Here is a 17,451-nt window from a genome sequence, read left to right as displayed (position 1 = left end):
CTCAGCTACTGCAGAACCACATAATACACACCTCACCTACTGCAGAACTACACACCTCAGCTACTGCAGAACCACATAATACACACCTCAGTCACTGCAGAACCACATAATACACACCTCAGCTACTGTAGAACCACATAATACACACCTCACCTACTGCAGAACTACACACCTCAGCTAATAATAAATAAATAATAATCTTTATTTTTATATAGCGCTAACAAATTCCGCAGCGCTTTACAGTTTTCACACATTATCATCACTGTCCCCAATGGGGCTCACAATCTAAATTCCCTATCAGTATGTCTTTGGAATGTGGGAGGAAACCGGAGTACCCGTAGGAAACCCACGCAAACACGGGGAGAACATACAAACTCCTTGCAGATGTTGTCCTTGGTGGGATTTGAACCCAGGATCACTGAGCCACCGTGCCGCCTGCAGAACCACATAATACTCACCTCAGCTACTGCAGAGCTACACACCTCAGCTACTGCAGAACCACATAATACACACCTCAGCTACTGCAGAACTACACACCTCAGCTACTGCAGAACATCATAATACACACCTCAGCTACTGCAGAACCACATAATACACACCTCAGCTACTGCAGAACTACACACCTCAGCTACTGCAGAACCTCATAATACACACCTCAGCTACTGCAGAACCACATAATACACAGCTCAGCTACTGCAGAACCACATAATACACACCTCAGCTACTGCAGAACTACACACCTCAGCTATTGCAGAACTACACACCTCAGCTACTGCAGAACCACATAATACACACCTCAGTCACTGCAGAACCACATAATACACACCTCAGCTACTGCAGAACCACATAATACACACCTCACCTACTGCAGAACTGCACACCTCAGCTACTGCAGACCCACATAATACACACCTCAGCTACTGCAGAGCTACACACCTCAGCTACTGCAGAACCACATAATACACACCTCAGCTACTGCAGAACTACACACCTCAGCTACTGCAGAACATCATAATACACACCTCAGCTACTGCAGAACCACATAATACACACCTCAGCTACTGCAGAACTACACACAACAGCTACTGCAGAACCTCATAATACACACCTCAGCTACTGCAGAACCACATAATACACACCTCAGCTACTGCAGAACTACACACCTCAGCTACTGCAGAACCACATAATACACACCTCAGCTACTGCAGAACTACACACCTCAGCTACTGCAGAACCACATAATACACACCTCAGTCACTGCAGAACCACATAATACACACCTCAGCTACTGCAGAACCACATAATACACACCTCAGCTACTGCAGAACCACATAATACACACCACAGCTACTGCAGAACCACATAATACACACCTCAGCTACTGCAGAACTACACACCTCAGCTACTGCAGAACATCATAATACACACCTCAGCTACTGCAGAACCACATAATACACACCTCAGCTACTGCAGAACCACATAATACACACCTCAGCTACTGCAGAACTACACACCTCAGCTACTGCAGAACATCATAATACACACCTCAGCTACTGCAGAACCACATAATACACACCTCAGCTACTGCAGAACTACACACAACAGCTACTGCAGAACCTCATAATACACACCTCAGCTACTGCAGAACCACATAATACACACCTCAGCTACTGCAGAACTACACACCTCAGCTACTGCAGAACCACATAATACACACCTCAGCTACTGCAGAACTACACACCTCAGCTACTGCAGAACCACATAATACACACCTCAGTCACTGCAGAACCACATAATACACACCTCAGCTACTGCAGAACCACATAATACACACCTCAGCTACTGCAGAACCACATAATACACACCACAGCTACTGCAGAACCACATAATACACACCTCAGCTACTGCAGAACTACACACCTCAGCTACTGCAGAACCACATAATACACACCTCAGCTACTGCAGAACCACATAATACACACCTCAGCTACTGCAGAACCACATAATACACACCTCAGCTACTGCAGAACTACACACCTCAGCTACTGCAGAACATCATAATACACACCTCAGCTACTGCAGAACCACATAATACACACCTCAGCTACTGCAGAACCACATAATACACACCTCAGCTATTGCAGAACTACACACCTCAGCTACTGCAGAGCATCATAATACACACCTCAGCTTCTGCAGAACCACATAATACACACCTCAGCTACTGCAGAACCTCATAATACACACCTCAGCTACTGCAGAACCACATAATACACAGCTCAGCTACTCCAGAACCACATAATACACACCTCAGTCAATGCAGAACTACACACCTCAGCTACTGCAGAGCATCATAATACACACCTCAGCTACTGCAGAACCAAATAATACACACCTCAGCTACTGCAGAACCTCATAATACACAGCTCAGCTACTGCAGAACCACATAATACACACCTCAGCTACTGCAGAACCTCATAATACACACCTCAGCTACTGCAGAACCACATAATACACCAAAGTTAGGCTGGTTTCACACTAGCGTTTTATCGCGTAGCGCATCGTGCGCTATTGGGCGCACGCACAATGTTCCCCTTTCTCTAACATGGTGGTCGCAGGGTCTTGTGATTGCACGCGCTCATCAGCGTTTAGTGTGTGCTGCGCATTTTACAGGTGTGTGCCCAGACGCGCCGTACGCTACATGTTGCATTTTTTGTTCCGCCTACATCGTTAAAAAAATAGCGCGCACTTGTGCGCCCAAAAATAGCATTACAGTCTATGGGGTCTCTGACGTGCGCGCATCCAAGCTTTTTCAGTAAACAATGTCTAGACACTTGTCTAAACCTCACCCTAAACAAGCAACATTGTTTGAGAGGAGTCTAGATAAAAGAAGGTGTCTTCAGGGCCAGACCAATACTCTACAGACAGCCTTGAAGAGACAAGACAGCCTTCCAACTGTGGATTCAAGCTTCAGAAGCCAAAATGTGAGTATTCTTCAACATAATGTCTGCGTGTCCTGTACAATTTTATAATGTACTAATGTATTTTTTGTTTAAATTTCAGCATGTCTTCTTCTGGATCGGTCTGTTCGCCATCTCGGCAAGAACTGGCCCAAGCTGATTGTGAGGTGAGGATGCTGCTGCCTTTGGGTAAGTTTAGCTGCCTCTAGAAATGTGCTTTAATTTTATTTCTCTTGAACAGACATCGGACACGGCCAGTGAAGGTGAAGTGCGGGAGCAGTCTGAGCGGGAGGATTTTGAGCAGGAGCAGCGTAGCCAAGTCGTGGCGAGGAGACGCAATGTTAGTATATAGTCTTTCCTTTTTTTTTTTCTGTCTTTATTTTCATCTTTTATCTTGCTTCTTCTCTGCTTATTTTTCTATCTTTTTCATTCTCCAAAATTACAAAGATTCAAATTTTTTTTTTCTAGGTTCCACAACGGGATGACGAAGAAGTGTACATCGACAACGAGCACCTGATCCGCCTTGTTGAGGAGCATATCCCGTTGTGGGACAGCCGTGACCAGCAGTACAAAGACACAATGGTGACCCGGCAGCTCTGGAATGAGGTGGCCGCAGCGATGATGGATGGCTGGGACAGCGCCTCTCCAAGTTCAAAAAGGGCGTTCAGTAAATATAAAGATGCTCTATGATAATGCATTGATTTTTGGTCCAGATAGTGCTGGTGTGTTTGTGGTAAGATATATTCTTGTATCAAACACACCAATGCCTTCTGGAAAACAGTGATTGCTTTGTGTATTGAACTGCTGTCTTGAAGCTGCATTGATTTATGGTCCTGATGGTGCTGGTGTGTTTGTGGCAAGATATATTCTTGCATCAAACACACCAATGCCTTCTGGAAACCAGTGATTGCTTTGTGTATTGAACTGCTGTCTTGAAGCTGCATTGATTTATGGTCCTGATGGTGCTGGTGTGTTTGTGGCAAGATATATCCTTGCATCAAACACACCAATGCCTTCTGGAAAACAGTGATTGCTTTGTGTATTGAACTGCTGTCTTGAAGCTGCATTGATTTATGGTCCTGATGGTGCTGGTGTGTTTGTGGCAAGATATATTCTTGTATCAAACACACCAATTCCTTCTGGAAAACAGTGATTGCTTTTTATATTGAACTGCTGTCTTGAAGCTGCATTGATTTATGGTCCTGATGGTACTGGTGTGTTTGTGGTAAGATATATTCTTGCATCAAACACACCAATGCCTTCTGGAAACCAGTGATTGCTTTGTGTATTGAACTGCTGTCTTGAAGCTGCATTGATTTATGGTCCTGATGGTGCTGGTGTGTTTGTGGCAAGATATATTCTTGCATCAAACACACCAATGCCTTCTGGAAACCAGTGATTGCTTTGTGTATTGAACTGCTGTCTTGAAGCTGCATTGATTTATGGTCCTGATGGTGCTGGTGTGTTTGTGGCAAGATATATTCTTGTATCAAACACACCAATTCCTTCTGGAAAACAGTGATTGCTTTTTATATTGAACTGCTGTCTTGAAGCTGCATTGATTTATGGTCCTGATGGTACTGGTGTGTTTGTGGTAAGATATATTCTTGCATCAAACACACCAATGCCTTCTGGAAACCAGTGATTGCTTTGTGTATTGAACTGCTGTCTTGAAGCTGCATTGATTTATGGTCCTGATGTGTTTGTGGCAAGATATATTCTTGCATCAAACACACCAATGCCTTCTGGAAAACAGTGATTGCTTTGTGTATTGAACTGCTGTCTTGATCTTGTTTTCACTCTTGCTCCTGAAGATACTGTTGTTTTGGCTGCTACATATATTCTAGCAGGAAACATAACAGTGTCCTCAGGATCAACAGTGACTGCATTGTGTATAGAATTTGTGCTGCAGCATTGACTGTTTGCAAAGTTCTATCCGGTGTGTGTGCTGATAATTATGTTGCCTTCAGTGCATTGTCTAACGTTTTTTCTTTTTTTTTCCCCACAGTGAACAAAATCCGCACACGTTGGCGCTCGATGAAGGACCGCTTCAACACTGATGTTTGTGCTGAGGGACAGGTTTGCAGTGGTTCAGCGGCAAGGCGCAGAAGAAAGTACCGCTATCATCGCGAGTTGGCTTTCCTGAGACCGATCCTTGCCAGCAGAGCGCAAGTACTTTTTTTTTTTTTTTTTTTATTACTATGTGCTTTTCTATACCACAGCTGATGCTTCTTGTTAATGCATGATACTAATGTTTTACCTTTCTTTCCACAGCACTTGGAGCAGCACCCTGCAACCTGTCCCGGGAGCGGTTCTTCATCGATCGACCTCAGACCCGTCCCAGCCATCCGACAGCCAGGAAGCATCTTGCAGGTCAGCAATACAGACAGCTGGTGACCAGGAAGCTGGTCCATCAGGTGTTCCCCTGTCCCAGGTCTCTGCCACTGGTTATGCGGGCATTACCCGCCAGCGGCAGAGGGCCTCGGACAGGCCTGTCATGCCCGAGTTCATGTACTTGAGCGAGGCCTTTCAGGCCAGCCTTAAGGCGCTGTCCGCCAGAATGGAAAGCGTTTTTTCCCTGATGGAACGTGGTTTTAACCACATGGAACACCGCTTCGACTCTATTGACCAGTGCCTTGACCGTCTGGAGGCCGACCTCAACAGACCAGCGCACCATTTTTTCAGTGAAATTGAACAGGGCATGGCGGAACACCTTAGTCCTGAGCAACAGCTGAGTGTGTTACAGGCCTGCAACACTGCTTACTTGCAGGCTATGCAGCAGAATCGGTATGTGCAGCAGTCAGTGGTGTCATTTCCAACAGTGCCACCGCTGACTCGCTACACCTCCCTGCCGACTTCTGCTGCATACCACTGCACGGCCACCTGCATTCCCAGCGAAGCCGGACACCACTTCACCACCCCAAGTCTGAGTGCTGCTGGACACTCCTCCGCCACCACCACTATGGCAAGCGCTGCTCCTGTATGGAGCACCACCACCGCCACAGCACCACCTGCTTGGAGCAAAACCACCACAGAACCAGACCCCACCAGTCAACATCAAAGGCGCACCGCCAGCACTCCTCAGCAAAAGAGCACAGCCACCAATTCTCCTCCTCGGAGTCCCGCCAGAACTTCTGCTCACATCACCGACACGACTACATCTCCAAGGATCACCGCCACTTCTTTGAGCACCGACACTATTTCATCTCGTATGACATCCACCACCGCCACTTCTATGAGCACCGACACAACTTTGTCCCCTTCTAGGAGCACCGCCAGTGCCACTTCTAGGAGCACTGCCACCGCCACCACAGAGCAGCAGAGTGGTGACCCGCATTCGATATTTTACAGGTCAACGCCACGGACCACCATCTCCAAGCGGTCGAGCAAAGTAAGGCGGTCACACGGTGGAAGTCGGTCCAGGCAGGATACTCCTGCGCCAAAGAAAAGAAAAAAAAAAAAAACTTTGTTCGTCCATCCACCCTCTCCTCCTAATGTGTCTCAACCTGCCTCCATGTCCATTCCAGAGCTCTCTTCCCCCAGTACTTTCGTCGCCCCTTTTCCTAGAACCCCTTCCTCAACCTCCAGCTGTTCCTCGTCTCTCCACACCCCCAAAGTATCCCAATCTTCTCCCTTTGCAATACTCCAAGAATGTAGAGACTGCAGTGGAAAAGACAAGTCATGTAGATTGTTTTTTTTTATTTTTACAACAATTTAGATCTAGACTGACACAAGAAACATCAGTAATGGAGATATCTGGTGTATTGCACAGACTAAATTGAGCAGGGTTCCCCATCTCCAGTCTTCAAGGCCAACAAACAAATCATGTTGTAAGTAATTCCATTACTCTGGTGATAACTGCATCACCTGAGGAAAAAAAAAATTAAATCCTTAAAACATGATCTGTTGGTGGACATTTAGGACTAGATTTTGGAAACTCTGGCATAGAGGATGGTGTTGAGTGCAAGGCATATCTATTGTTACCTTGCCTATTTTGTACCATCATCATTTAACTATTAGAGATAAGGCAAGGAACTGTAGATATACCTTGTAATTAACCACATACTCTATTACGTGTGTGTTGAAGAAACTGATTAATGATGGTGAAAATAAATGTTATATATACTTCACAAATACCCTGACCTTGTATCATCATCACTATGGGCAGGTGAATACACATGAGTTTGAACCTGCAGCGTGGCTTAACTCTCCATATATCTGAAGAACAGTGTAGTGATGCTGCAGTTTAATGTGTATTCTCCTGCCCATTTTTGATAAATTTGTGAAGTATTCGTCCCTTCAGCATTACAACAGGCCTGGGTATTTTACCAGTGTGCTTTCAAAATCCAAGCCACAGTGCTGATACTACAAATAATATTTATAGTCACATGTTTCGGTGGCATAAAAAGTGAAGTATGCCAGTGAATCCAAAAAATCACTATTTGTAAAAATCGCCCCATGTGACATATATTAGTTGTATTATCTCCACGGTCGCTGTTAATTGAACACACTGTAGAGATTATAAAGGTAATACAACTTGTGTGTGTATGTCACCTACTCCGGAGTATTAGTGAATTCATGATGCACAAAACACAGCATCATAAATTCACGGATACACCTGGCTACTTGCTAATAGTATAGGGAGTGTAAAAACTGAGAATGCACTCAGTACAGGTATCAAAACAGTGTTTTTTATTAACATACCAACAAGACAATTTTTTTACACCATTTGCTCTTGCCATTCCACCCGTCCTACATCTGAGTTGAAGTAGACCGCAAATTGGTCCCTCATTTGCCCAACGTCAACGGATGACCTGAGAGGGTGCTGAGTAAATTCAGGCAATGGGTTAGGAGCAACATCATCAAGATCAAAGTTCAGGTGCTCTGAAGAAATTACAAAATTATGTAGCACGACACAGGCCTTCACCACCTCATCCACTGTTTCCAGTTTCAGATTAATGGCTGTGCCAAGAATGCGCCATCTCGATACAAGTATACCAAATGCACACTCTACTGTTCTCCTGGCCCTGGTCAGCATGTAATTAAAAATTATTTTGTTGTGGTCCAAGTCCCGGCTGGAGTAGGGCTTGAGCAGGTTTTGGCACATCTGGAACGCTTCATCACCAACCATTACAAAGGGCTGTATCGGACCTTCGGTGTTGGGAAGAGGCCGTGGCATGGGGAAATTGAAGTTGTTGCCATACAACCTCCTGACCATGTCAGAGGTCTTAAAAGCCTGGGAGTCATTCCCACGGCCAAATGCACCAATGTCCACAGCAATAAACATACAGTCTGCAATGGCCATGAGTACTGTAGAAAAGTACTTTTTATAGTTGTAGTACTCAGAGCCTGTTCTTTTGGGCTTGATAATCCAGATGTGTTTCCCATCAACCGCTCCCAAACAGGGAAATAGCAGACAGTCCAGAATCTTTCGGCGATTTCCAACCACTTTTCTGCTGTGGGCAGGGGCATGAATTCTGGACATAGAACGTTCTACAAAGCCCGGCAGGTGTCCGCTACAATTCCAGACAACGTGGAGATTCCGATCCGGTACTGGAAGTGGAGTGAAGAGAGTGTCTCTCCAGTAGCATGGAATCTGTGTCACAAAGAAAAAACAAATTTAATATTTGTGTATAGGGATTTTTGTACACACCTAAAATTCAATAAAAAAAAAAAAAAAAAATATATATATATATATATATATATATATATATATATATATATCTGCAGCCTTTTGTTCAATACATGCCATAAAAAATTACCGCAGCCTTTTGTTAACTACATGGCAGAACTATAATTCTGCCAGATTTGGAAGAGTACATGTCACAACAAAGAAAATTAGGCAGGCATTGGTTTTGCAAAACTACATACCGTAATGTGACCAGTAGCCGTTCCTCAGGAGTAATCGCATGCCGCAGCTGCGTGTCCTGTCTCCGGATGGCTTCTTGGACACGACCAAGCAAATAGTTAAAGGTTTCTTGGGACATCCGGGTATAATCCGTAAATTTCTCTGGGTTTGCCTGAAGCTCGCTGTAGAGGGTGTGGTACGCTCCACGGCTCTCCCGGAGTTCAATAATGGGAGATAGCCACAAACGCCGCTGCTGCCTTCTTCGCTGCCTCTCTCTCCCTCTGTTCATGGCAAGCAACGGCATAAGCCTGAGCCATCCTCATGTCCAGATCCAAGTCAAAGTAAAAACTCTTCCAGCGCAGATCCATGTTTCTCAAGTCAAATGCAAGCAAATGTGAAGAATTCAGCTGTAAACAGGGTCTATATAAAGAATTTCCATAAGACACGCCCACTGCTGTCCCATTGGTGGAGTGTGTTGCAAGAATTTTTCAAGGATTTTCCTCCTGTGAAGTGACATCATTGCGCATAAAAAATGCAAACGCATGAAAACCGCTTACAAACGCATAAAAACGCGGCAATTTTTTTTGTCGTAATGCGCACAATAATGCTACAAAAAGCGCAGCGTTTACAGGCGTTTGCATGCGCTTTTGACATGCGTTTCATGTGCGCTCGATACGCTGCGCAAAAAGGCACAAGTGTGAAACTAGCCTTACTGTAGAACCTCATTCATTACATTATGTTATGCCTATATATACATTTTTATATCCAAAATTATGAAAAGGATGTAATACATATAAGTAATATACAGAGAGATTTAAAGATATATGTATTTACTTTTCTTATTTAATTTTTTCAAAAAGGAGTGCTTTCTTTCTTTTTTTCCCACTATATTGAGGTCTATGCCTGGAAGATTTGGCACCCGATTTTCGTATACTGCTTGCTAGTGCTGCTTTTCAACTTTTCTTTTATAGATAGATATATACATAGATATCTCCACCAAATAAAAGCGGCAATTCTGACACTTGGTCTAGCGGTGAAGCAGGGGGAAATTTATTTTTTTATTTAACTCATTCATGGTGACACTGCCCCCTGCCATACTAGGCACCCACCCTCTGGTGCCTAGCGGTAAATACGACCCTGAGTTGGGTCCCCTTTTCTTAATATTGAAGTCATGTCCCTCATTCAGCCGACCTGTCCTGTCCTAATCACTTTTCTGTCTGTAAGACGGCTGCAGATGCAGGAATCTGCAGCTAACCAATCAGAGCGCTCGCTCACCGATATATGCAAATGAGTTGGTGGCATGACTTTTCAACAAATTTCTCCTAAAAGTTCAGTGGGGCGAGTCAGTTTGTCAGCAGGGGTGGGTCAATTTGTCAGCAGGGGCGGGTTATTTTATCAGCAGGTCAATTTTATTTATTTAAGTCTCCATAAGGTAAAAGTTTCTGCCATTACTGGCATATAAATAGAGCTGAGGTTCTCCTGTATAATCGTGTGCGGTGCTGAGATCATGGTAGTGTAATGTATCTGCCAACAAGCTGAAATAACATCTATCAGCGAGTATCTGCCATGGGCGGCACGGTGGCTCAGTGGTTAGCACTGCAGCCTTGCAAGGAGTTTGTATGTTCTCCCCGTGTTAGCGTGGGTTTCCTCCGGGTACTCCGGTTTCCTCCCACATTCCAAAGACATACTGATAGGGAATTTAGATTGTGAGCCCCATCGGGGACAGGGACAATAAGGTTTGTAAAGCGCTGTGGAAGTACTGGCGCTATATAAATGAGGAAAATAAATAAAAAACAAGCTGAAATAACATCTATCAGTGAGAACAGGCGTACGGGACAGATAGGCAGATCTGACAGTTCTCATATGTGGCTGACAGGACATGGCCAGGCTTCAGTCGGAACTAGGCGATATGAAGTTGGTCTCTGCGCTGCACACACTTTTTCCTACAGGTTTGGTGGCTCAGAGCTTAGTGATCGTTGTGGTGCTGGGGTTGTTCAAATCCCACTGTGGCCACACGTGCACAATATTTTATGATTGTGCTTTTCTCCAATCTTCTAAAAATTAACTCATAGGCTGAATGTTGGTCTATAGATCATTGTCCCCCAAGGCCAATCCTCAAGAGCCACCAACAGGTCATGTTTTCAGGCTTTATTACCTGCTGTTAGTATCTGCCCCTGCATTGACCTCTGTCATTCATCTCTGCATAGGAGCTGACGAGCAGCGATCCTGTGTCCTCATCTATAGTACAAGAATCTACCTCACATCACATCCACAGTGGTGACAGAGCCGTCACATGTCCTGACACAGGAATACTGGCAAGTGAAGAGTCTATAGCCGTGTGTGTGCAAGAGTGTAAGTATATATGGATGTGTGTGTCTACAATATACAGTATGTATACGGGGCTGGCATTAGGGGCAACCAAACTAGGTATGTGCCTAGGGCAGCCACTCCCCAAGGACCCCAAGACAGTAGCTGCTATGGGGTCCGTGAGTCAGGGGGGCCTGGTGCCAGCTTCATCTCCACCCCCCTACATCGCGCATTCAACTGTATCAGCACCAGATGCCGATACATGATGGAGGAGAGACTGTTAGGTGATGCTCCCTCTCTCATCACCCCCCTCTGCGTCTAACACAGCTGACTTGATAACGTCACTTCATCGTGAGCCACACTGTTTCCGGCAGTGGAGCTGCTGAGGAGATATGCTGCAGAGCCTGGAGCCATGAAGGAATGGGAAGAGTATTGTTTTGTTTTTTTTGTTTTTTTGCTTTTTAAATCAATGAGTACCTGATGGCCATAATACTGGAGGACTATGCGGCTGCATTATACTATATGCACTATGTGGGGGCTGCATAATACTCTATCAAGGACTATGGGATGTGCATTATACTATGTGTATTATATGGGGGCCGACCTGTGACACAGCGTATGCCTCATGAAAGTCGGTGCCAATCCGACCCATGATGCATATGCTGTGTCATGAATTGATAGCCCCCCTGCGGGTCGGGTGACCGGGGTCACTGAAAGGTCACCTGACCCGCAGGTACAAGGGTCTTTGTACTTCACCCCAGGGGGGTGGCTTAGCTCCCACGTGGCTACAATCACTCTGATTGGCTGTTTCACTTTTAACAGCCAATCAGAGCGATTGTAATATTTCACCAATGAAATTTGGTGAAATATTACAATCCAGCCATGGCCGATGCTGCAATAGCATCTGCCATGGCTGGAGACCCAGATCCGCCCCACTCCCACGACTCACAGGGCCCCCGATACCGACTGACGGCGGCAATGTGCCGCCGCCGTTATCATCTGCTCCCCTCCCCCTTTCCTCCGCTCCCCCCACCTTACGATTACCCCCCTCACCCCCCCGGTACCTCCGATGTCCCGCTCTGGCTCCCGGTGTCCCGACATCCCAGATCGTGGGCGCCGCCATCTTGGAAAATGGCGGGCACATGCGCAGTGCACCCGCCGGAATCTGCAACGCTGCAGATTCATTCATTCATTTTGATCACTATGATAAACTTTCACAGTGATCAAAATAAAAAAAATAGTAAATAACCCCCTCCTTTATCACCCCCATAGGCAGGCACAAATAATATAATAAAGAAAATATTTTTATTTATCCATTAGGGTTAGGGTTAGAATTAGGGTTAGAAATAGGGTTAGGGTTGGAATTAGGGTTGGGATTAGGGTTGGAATTAGGATTAAGATTAGGGTTAGGGGTGGGTTGGGGTTGGGATTACGGTTAGGGTTAGAGTTGGGATTAGGGTTAGGGGTGTGTTGGGGTTAGGGTTGGAATTAGAATTGAGGGGTTTCCATAGGGTCTCCAAACGCAACATGGCACCACCATTTATTCCAGCCAATTTTGCGTTCAAAAAGTCAAACAGTGCTCCCTCCATTCCGAGCCCTGACGTGTGCCCAAACAGTGGTTCCCCCCCACATATGGGGTACCAGCGTACTCAGGACAAACTGGACAACAACTTTTGGGGTCCAATTTATCCTGTTACCCTTGTGAAAATAAAAAATTGTGGTCTAAAAATCATTTTTTGAGGAAAAAAAAATATTTTTATTTTCACAGCTCTGCTTTATAAACTTCTGTGAAGTACCTGGGGGTTCAAAGTGCTCACTATGCATCTAGATAAGTTCCTTAGGGGGTCTAGTTTCCAAAATGGGGTCATTTGTTGGGAAGCTCCAAAGTTTAGGCACACAGGGGCTCTCCAAACATGACATGGTGTCCGCTAACGATTGGAGCTAATTATCCATTCAAAAAGTCAAATGCGCTCCTTCCCTTCTGAACCCTGCCGTGAGCCCAAACAGTAGTTTATGACCACATATGGGGTACCAGCGTACTCAGTACAAACTGGACAACAACTTTTAGGCTCCAATTTATCCTGTTACCCTCAGGAAAATAAAAAATAGCGGGCTGAAAAATCATTTTTGAGGAAAAAATTGATTTTTCATTTTCATGGCTCTGCGTTTATAAACTTCTGTGAAACACTTGGGGGTTCAAAGTGCTCACTACACATCTAGATAAGCTCCTTCGGGGGTCTAGTTTCCAAAATGGGGTCACTTGTGAGGGGGTTTCTACTGCTTAGGCACATCGGGGCTCTGCAATCGCAACATGACACCCACAGAACTTTCCATCAAAGTCTGCATTCCAAAATGGCGCTCCTTCCCTTCTGAGCTCTCCCATGCGCCCAAACAGTGGCTCCCCCCCCACATATGGGGTATCGGTGTACTCAGGATAAATTGCCCAACAACTTTTGCAGTCCAATTTATCCTGTTAGCCTTGTGAAAATAAAAAATAGCGGGCTAAAAAATCATTTTTGAGAAAAAAAAATTATTTTTTATTTTCACTGCTCTGAGTTATAAAACTTCTGTGAAGCACTTGGGGTTCAAAGTGCTCACCACACATCTAGATAAGTTCCTTGGGGGGTCTAGTTTCCAAAATGGGTCACTTGTGGCGGAGCTCCAATGTTTAGGCACACAGGGTCTCTCCAAACGCGACATGGTGTCCGCTAATGATTGGAGCTAATTTTCCATTCAAAAAGTCAAATGGCACTCCTTTCCTTCCAGGCCATGCCGTGCGCCCAAACAGTGGTTTATAACCACATATGAGGTATCGGGGTACTCAGGAGAAATTGCGCAACAAATTTTAGGATCCATTTTATCCTGTTGCCTATGTGAAAATGAAAAAACTGAGGCTAAAAGAAATTTTTTGTGAATAAAAAAAGTACTTTTTTTTTTTAACGGATCAATTTGTGAAGCACCTGGGGGTTCAAAGTGCTCACTATGCATCTAGATAAGTTGCTTGGAGGGTCTAGTTTCCAAAATGGGGTCACTTGTGGGGGTGCTCCAATGGTTAGGCACACAGGGACTTTCGAAACGCGACATGGCAACCGCTAAATATGACAGCATATTTTCCATTCAAAAAGTCAAATGGCGCTCCTTCCCTTCTGAGCCCTGCCGTGCACCCAAACAGTGGTTTATGACCACATATGAGGTATCGGTGTACTCAGGAGAAATTGCCCAATAAAGTTTAGGATCCATTTTATAATGTTACCCATGTGAAAATGAAAAAATTGATGCTAAAAGAAAATTTTTGTTGGAAAAATTAAAATGTCCATTTTTCCTTCCACGCTGCTTTAGTTCCTGTGAAGCACTTGAAGGGTTAATAAACTTCTTGAATGTGGTTTTGAGTACCCTGAGGGGTGTAGTTTCTAGAATGGTGTCACTTTTGGGTATTTTCTGCCAAATAGACCCCTCAAAATGATTTCAAATGTGAGGTGGTCCCTAAAAATAAATGGTTTTGTAAATTTTGTTGTACAGTTGTGGCCAAAAGTATTGACACCCCTGCAATTCTGTCAGATAATACTCAGTTTCTTCCTGAAAATGATTGCAAACACAAATTCTTGGGTATTATTATCTTCATTTAATTTGTGTTAAATGAAAAAACACAAAAAGAATTGTCCTAAAGCCAAATTGGATAGAATTCCACACCAAACATAAAAAAGAGGGTAGACAAAAGTTTTTGGCACTGTTCGAAAAATCATGTGATGCTTCTCTAATTTGTGTAATTAACAGCACCTGTAACTTACCTGTGGCACCTAACAGGTGTTGGCAATAACTAAATCACACTTGCAGCCAGTTGACATGGATTAAAGTTGACTCAACCTCTGTCCTGTGTCCTTGTGTGTACCACATTGAGCATGGAGAAAATAAAGAAGACCAAAGAACTATCTGAGGACTTGAGAAACCAAATTGTGAGGAAGCATGAGCAATCTCAAGGCTACAAGTCCATCTCCAAAGACCTGAATGTTCCTGTGTCTACCGTGCGCAGTGTCATCAAGAAGTTTAAAGCCCATGGCACTGTGGCTAACCTCCCTAGATGTGGACGGAAAAGAAAAATTGACAAGAGATTTCAACGCAAGATTGTGCGGATGTTGGATAAAGAACCTCGACTAACATCCAAACAAGTTCAAGCTGCCCTGCAGTCCGAGGGTACAACAGTGTTAACCCGTACTATCCGTCGGCGTCTGAATGAAAAGGGACTGTATGGTAGGAGACCCAGGAAGACCCCACTTCTTACCCCGAGACATAAAAAAGCCAGGCTGGAGTTTGCCAAAACTTACCTGAAAAAGTCTAAACCGTTTTGGAAGAATGTTCTCTGGTCAGATGAGACAAAAGTAGAGCTTTTTGGGCAAAGGCATCAACATAGAGTTTACAGGAGAAAAAAAGAGGCATTCAAAGAAAAGAACACGGTCCCTACAGTCAAACATGACGGAGGTTCCCTGATGTTTTGGGGTTGCTTTGCGGCCTCTGGCACTGGACTGCTTGACCGTGTGCATGGCATTATGAAGTCTGAAGACTACCAACAAATTTTGCAGCATAATGTAGGGCCCAGTGTGAGAAAGCTGGGTCTCCCTCAGAGGTCATGGGTCTTCCAGCAGGACAATGACCCAAAACACACTTCAAAAAGCACTAGAAAATGGTTTGAGAGAAAGCACTGGAGACTTCTAAGGTGGCCAGCAATGAGTCCAGACCTGAATCCCATAGAACACCTGTGGAGAGATCTAAAAATGGCAGTTTGGAGAAGGTACCCTTCAAATATCAGGGACCTGGAGCAGTTTGCAAAAGAAGAATGGTCTAAAATTCCAGCAGAGCATTGTAAGAGACTCATTGATGGTTACCGGAAGCGGTTGGTCGCAGTTATTTTGGCTAAAGGTTGTGCAACCAAGTATTAGGCTGAGGGTGCCAATACTTTTGTCTGGCCCATTTTTGGAGTTTTGTGTGAAATGATCAATGTTTTGCTTTTTGCTTCATTCTCTTTTGTGTTTTTTCATTTAAGACAAATTAAATGAAGATAATACTACCAAAGAATTTGTGTTTGCAATCATTTTCAGGAAGAAACTAAGTATTATCTGACAGAATTGCAGTGGTGTCAATAATTTTGGCCACAACTGTAAAAGTGAGAAATCGCTGGTCAACTTTTAACCCTTATAACTTCCTAACAAAAAAAAATTTGTTTCCAAAATTGTGCTAATGTAAAGTAGACATGTGGTAAATGTTATTTCTTAACTATTTTTTGTCATATAACTCTCTGGTTTAACAGAATAAAAATTCATATTTTGAAAATTGCAAAATTTTCACCAAATTTCCATTTTTTCACAAATAAACGCAAAAATTATCGACTTAAATTTACTACTAACATGAAGCCCAATATGTCATGAAAAAACATTCTCAGAATCTCTAGGATCCGTTGAAGCGTTCCTGAGTTATTACCTCATAAAGGGACACTGGTCAGAATTGCAAAAAATGGCCAGGTCATTAAGGTCAAAATAGGCTGGGTCATGAAGGGGTTAAAACATTAGTACCTGGTGGCCATAATACTGGAGGACTATACGGCTGCATTATACTCTATGCACTATGTGGGGGCTGCATTTTACTCTGTGGGGCTGCATAATACTCTTTCAAGGACTATGGGCTGTGCATTATACTATGTGTATTATATGGAGGCTGCATTATACTGTATTTAGGTCTATGGGGTGGATTATACTGTGTGGAGGATTATCGGGAGTGCATTATACTGTATGGAAGACTATGGGGAATGGATTATACTGTATGAAGGTTTATTGGGTGCGTATTGGGCAATATGGAGGACTATGTGGCATGCATTATACAATATGGAGGACTATAAGGATGCATTATACAATATTGAGGACTATGGGGTGATTATACTATATTGAGGACTATGGTGTGTGCATTATACTACATGGAGGAATATGGAGCGTCTATTATACTGTATACTATATGGAGGAATATGGGGAGTGTTTTATACTGTATGGAAGACTATAAGGTGTGCATTGTACTATATGAAGGACTAAGGGGTGTGCATTATACTATATGGAGGACTATGCAGAGTATAATATATCATACGGAAGACTATGGGCGTGCATTATACTATATGGAGGACTATGGGATGTGCATTATACAATTCAATTCAACTCAATGAAGCTTTATTGACAGGACCAAATAAACATTAGTTTTGCCAAAGCATGTGTACAGTAGGGAATAGGGAGCAGGGACTGTGGGGATAATGGGTGGGGATTGAGAGAATGATGGATGGGGTACAGTGTGGGGGCTAAG

The 17,451-nt window shown here is 44.0% G+C and overlaps 1 protein-coding gene across 2 annotated transcripts in view; it reads left to right on the top strand.

Annotated features, from left to right (window-relative positions):
* Positions 1 to 17,451, top strand: part of AANAT (aralkylamine N-acetyltransferase) — a 51,040-nt gene that overhangs the window by 23,220 nt on the left and 10,369 nt on the right. For both annotated transcript variants that reach the window (XM_073563158.1, XM_073563159.1), the window contains one exon: positions 11,016 to 11,160. The gene's annotated coding sequence lies outside the window, so the exon portion shown is untranslated. The remainder of the gene's footprint in view (positions 1 to 11,015; positions 11,161 to 17,451) is intronic.

This window comes from Dendrobates tinctorius, unplaced genomic scaffold (genome assembly GCF_039654945.1).
Source record: "Dendrobates tinctorius isolate UK_male_01 unplaced genomic scaffold, ASM3965494v1 ptg000383l, whole genome shotgun sequence".
In the NCBI taxonomy this organism is placed as follows: domain Eukaryota; kingdom Metazoa; phylum Chordata; class Amphibia; order Anura; family Dendrobatidae; genus Dendrobates; species Dendrobates tinctorius.
This window is presented reverse-complemented; position numbering and strand designations above follow the sequence as displayed.